Genomic DNA, 5,341 nt, shown 5'->3' with positions numbered 1-5,341 from the left:
CGCAACGGGGGCGAGCTCGCATGTAGCGTGTTTTTAAAGAATTGTTCGCACATACGAGAATCGGAAGGTGTGTCATTTGATGAAAGAAAAACAGCGTGGTTCGAGCACGTGGTTCGGAGGTCGGGTAATCGAACGCGAAATGTTTCCACTTTGATTTTCACTCGTCTCGAACTGATCGCATCGCTCTTCCGCCAATGAAAAATTCATACGGAGAGAGAAATGTGTGTTGTGTATGTTGTTATATAACATCGTACCAGGCACACCCACGGATGTGTTGAAATTCTCATGGTTTTGAATAAAATCGACGACCTCAGAGCAGGCGAGACTACCCGCTGAATTTAAGCATATTACTAAGCGGAGGAAAAGAAACTAACCAGGATTTCCTTAGTAGCTGCGAGCGAACAGGAAATAGCCCAGCACTGAATCCCGCGGCACTGCCGCTGGGAAATGTAGTGTTCGGGAGGATCCACTTATCCCGGGGCGTATGCTCGAGTCCAAGTCCATCTTGAATGGGGCCAATTACCCGTAGAGGGTGCCAGGCCTGTAGCGACCGAGACGCGTTTCGGGAGGATCTCTCCTTAGAGTCGGGTTGCTTGAGAGTGCAGCTCTAAGTGGGTGGTAAACTCCATCTAAGGCTAAATACGACCACGAGACCGATAGCGAACAAGTACCGTGAGGGAAAGTTGAAAAGAACTTTGAAGAGAGAGTTCAAGAGTACGTGAAACCGTTCAGGGGTAAACCTGAGAAACCCAAAAGTTCGAATGGAGAGATTCATCGTCAGCGATCCTGGCAATTGTACGGTTCGCGATGTCAGGGACCTCGGTCCCGCGGCACGCGTCCGTATCTAGAGTCGCGGCAGCGACTCTGAGACAAGTACATTTATAACAACAACATGACATGACGAGTTGCTGCCAGAGACTCTTTACCGGAGCGATAGCGTTTCCAATTGTTTTCGAAAATTTTCAAAATTTGTTTCTTTAATAATTAATTAACTATAGTATTCCAGAGAATATTATAAGTTAACGTATTTTTTATTTTTTTTTTCTTTCGATCGCGACCTCTTCGAACTCTGTAGCTTAACGCGTTGAAGAGATATGAATTATTTATTTTTTAATAGCATCAAAAAATGGGTCGGATTTTCGCACACATTTTTGATGTTTATTTGTTTTTTTTTAGTGACAAATCTGGTGCCATAATACATTTTATATACCTATATATTTTTTTTCTGGTGCCATAATACAAGTATATACTTATATATATTTCGTGATATGACGTATGGTGTGTTGTTAAATGAATGAGGTTATAAAGATCGCGTTTGACAGTTCTCTGTAGTACAAGTATATATCTATATATTTCCGTGATGTAAAAGAAAGATCGCGAATGTAACAGTTTTCACCGACTATTCACCGACTATTTAAAAGCAGGACAATGTTTAGTGAAAATGGTGAAAAAAGTAAAGATGAAAAAAAGCGAAATAGAGGTCGAAATCCAAGATTGTGTTTTCAACAGTTAAAGTTTCATACGCAGAAGACTGCCAGTCAGAAGACCGAAATAAAATTTTGGTTCCTTCCGGATAGAGATTTCTTGAGTTGGTCCGTATTCTGAATTTTTGGATCAACAAAAATTTTTGGATCCGCAAAGAAAATGAAGAAAGATAGAGTGCGGGTGAGTATACTTGCAGGCTCCGGTGACAATGCTTTTAAGTAAGTAGAATAATTTTTCAATATAATAGTAATTTTCTGATTACAGAATCTTTTATCTCCAGTGCTAATGAAATGTGGAAGCGGTCTGTTGCTGTTCCTTTTCATTTTTCGTTGTGAAGACTGTCGCAATGGTCCAAGTCCACGGGTTCCTAAAGTGTCAGAATTTGTTACGGACCAGCAAAAATTTTGTTGTCTGAGATAAAGGTATCAAAATTTGATCCTCAATCAGAATTTAAACCACAAGTTAATAGTAGAGATGAAGATGAAATTGCAATCAACAGCGTTAAAGTTTCATACTAGAAGACTGCCAGTCAGAAGACCGAGATAAAATTTTGGTTCCTTTCGGATAGAGATTTCTTGAGGTTTGGATCAACGTTGATCTGCAAAGAAAATGAAGAAAGATCAAGTGCGGGTGAGTATACTTGCAGGCTCCGGTGACAATGCTTTTGAGTAAGTAGAATAATTTTTCAATATAATAGTAATTTTCTGATTACAGAATCTTTTATCTCCAGTGCTAATGAAATGTGGAAGCGGTCTGTTGCTGTTCCTTTTCATTTTTGGTTTTGAAGATTGTCGCAATGGTCCAAGCGTAGAGGTTCCTAAAGTGTCAGAACTTGTTACGGACCAGCAAATCTGAGATAAAGGTATCAAAATTTGATCCTCAATCAGAATATAAACCACAAGCCCTATAAACTCGTTCAGTTTAATAGTATAGATGAAGATGAAATTGCAATAAAAAATTTTTTTTATTACAGTGGAAGCGGTGTTTCCTGATAAAACTCTTTTGATTCAAATGGACACGGTGTGATTTTTCCATGACCTTAGTTTGGTTGGTCAACACGGTTTTACACTCTCAAGCGTTCCATGAAAATATATGGCTCAAAGTCTTGATTGTCCAGATTTCGTGATCTCAAGTGATTGATATGGAGGTATTCCTTGAGCCAAGGGCTTCAAATGAGTGGATACTGGGAATGAGATTCTTGGGTCAGACTCGTTGGGAATATGTTAGAACTTTTCAGTTCTGGAAGGTGCGATACTACAGAGAATGAAATTTCGATTCAGGTATATTTATATGCATTTTTTTTGTAGTTTTCTATCAAATTGAATGAGAAACGAAGTCATCATTATGTGATTAATTGTATTCCATTTCAGTTAAAAAAAAAAATATTTCTGGATTTTCGCTGTGAGAATTCCGTCCAAACTGCTTGGTCATTTTTCGTGTTGCTCTTGCCAAGACACAACCATTGATTCAAGTGTTTCTCAAGGTAAGTCAGTATCCAAGTTTAACGCTACGAATTAGTCGATGATGGAAATTATTGCAATCATGGTTTGAAACACTTATATATATATATATATTTACGTTTTTTGCAGTTTTCCTCGTTGTTGCTGATACGAAGTTACGGACTTGTGGCTTGGTTCATCGTGTTTTTCAGAAACGAGTTTGCTTAATGTATTTTGGTAAAAAATATGGTCCATTTTGAAATTTGCTCTGACTCGTTAATTCAGGAGTCAATGGGGTTGGAGAAGAAATTTATGAGGGCGTTGATGGAATTCTTGATAATTTAGAAAATGGCGCTGAATTTGTAACCGCATAACAGACTATTCGAAAGTATTGATGATTTTTAATCGAACAAAGTAAAGTTTAAGTTGGAAATAAAATATGCGCGCGCATGTTTGTTTGGCTGTATAGTACTTAAAACAACTTTAATGTATAATAAAATGATTTTTCAAAAAAACTAATTCTGTGTAAGTTGGATTTTCAATATCGCGTTATCTGGAATTTTTATTAGCCGTAATTTGATATATTTTTCTCTTTCAATGAGGCAGGGAATTTTTTAAAAAATTTCCAAGGTAGGGAAACTAAAAATCTATTTTATTAATTAAAAATTTTTCCGAATACACTGATAGGTAATAATTATAATGCAGGAAATTCTATATTCACTTGTGGACAGACTTATGTCGGTCTTTCTCGTGTTACTACCTTAGACGGACTACATTTAATCAATTTCGATCCCCATTCTGTAAAAGCAGATGAGTTAGCTATAAGGGAATACAATCGTCTCAGACAGAAGTTTCGTACAGATCTTGTCCTCATAAAGTTTGCCAAACAATGGGCTCCCAAAATTCCAGATTTTGTTTGGGCTATATCCAAAAATGTTATGGAGTGTCAATCAGCGGCAAGTGAATGGAAAAATATGAGCTCCTGGTCTATTAACGGATTAACCAATACGGATGGTGTTTCGTGTTATGCTAATTCTATTATACAATGTATTTTCAATTGCAAACCTCTTAGGGAAGAATTTTTCAGAACTTCGGAGGAGAAAGAAAATTCTATACCTCTTTTACTTCGGTCTTATGTGGAAAGAAATAAATCAGTGAGTTCGTGCGTTGTAAGAGAATATGTAGGAGAATCGTTTATTCAAAAAAAAACAGCACGACGTTTCTGAATTTTTCATGGGAATCTGCAAAAAATCTGATTTACTTCAAAATGTTGTAGAACATAAATTGATTATTAAAGTTCGATGTAAAGCTTGTCAATATACGACCACAGATGAACAAGCAAATAATATACTAGTTTTGAGCTTTCCGCGTGTTAAAAAAGCTTTTACTTTACAGGAATTAATCGAACATAGTTTGTCTCAGTGGAATCCGATTGAAGGTCATCAGTGCAATGCTTGTGGCGGAATGGGAACACTCTTAACAAAAACTTCGCTATCAACTGTTCAAGGCGTTTTGATTCTTCAACTTTTAATATTATCTATAGATGAAAAAACTATGAAACTTTCAAAGATTGATTTTAGTATTAAAGGTATTCCATCAGCTGTAGTTACTGTTTGCGGCGAAAAATATAAAGTCAATAGTGCTATTTTCCATCATGATCGAACAGTATTTGAAGGGCATTATACGAACATGTTAAGATCTGGTACGTCATGGGTTTTTGCTGATGATGCTAAGGTCGAAAAAAGAAGTTGGCCGAGAAACGCCAAGAATAGTTATGTGTATTTCTTGGAACGAACAAAAAAATGAATTAACGATAATAGTTGTGTCGTAACATGTCCTGTGAATTTTTTTCAAGTTCACAGTGCACAAAAAGTAGTCAAATCAAACCGTGAAAACAGCATGAGTGCTGTAAAAAAATTGTAGACAAGTACATTTATGTTTTATGTAACCTCGACTGATGAGTGAAACCCGACGTGTTACTCGTGTAGTCCAAAAAATAAATGCTCGATGATTTATAAGAAGTTGTTCGATCTATTCTCTGGAAACTTGCTTCAATAATGAGCAATTCATTACTAAAGGTTATAAAAAAAAACTATTTCAAACGTAATGAATAAAAAAAATGAATCTGTTAAATCTTGGTAATGTATGAAAAACATTTGGTTCAAAGGAACAAAAGGTTGTCAAATAAATGCAAAAGGGACGAGTACATCGGATGACGAATAAACAAAATTTTTAACATAATGGTATGTAAAAAAATTACGAAACCAACTGTGTTTGAATAAAACAATTAAGAAAAGCTTTCACAAATCATGAAAAAACATTATATTAAAAAAAATAAAAATCTGGAATTATTTTGTAAAGGAAAAAAAAAATCAAATAGAACGTGAAAAATTCATTCTTACGGGAAGTATCCGGAA

At 35.9% G+C, this 5,341-nt stretch overlaps 1 long non-coding RNA gene across 1 annotated transcript; it reads left to right on the top strand.

Annotated features, from left to right (window-relative positions):
* The first annotated feature begins 2,911 nt into the window (after positions 1-2,911).
* On the top strand, positions 2,912-3,161 carry LOC122409456 (uncharacterized). Its single transcript, XR_006260693.1, has 2 exons — positions 2,912-2,968; positions 3,075-3,161. It is a non-coding gene; the product is annotated as an uncharacterized lncRNA (long non-coding RNA).
* The last annotated feature ends 2,180 nt before the right edge of the window (positions 3,162-5,341 follow it).

Source organism: Venturia canescens, chromosome 4 (genome assembly GCF_019457755.1).
Source record: "Venturia canescens isolate UGA chromosome 4, ASM1945775v1, whole genome shotgun sequence".
Lineage (NCBI taxonomy): Eukaryota > Metazoa > Arthropoda > Insecta > Hymenoptera > Ichneumonidae > Venturia > Venturia canescens.
Note: the sequence above shows the minus strand (reverse complement) of the source record. Positions and strands in the feature narration are given on the sequence as shown.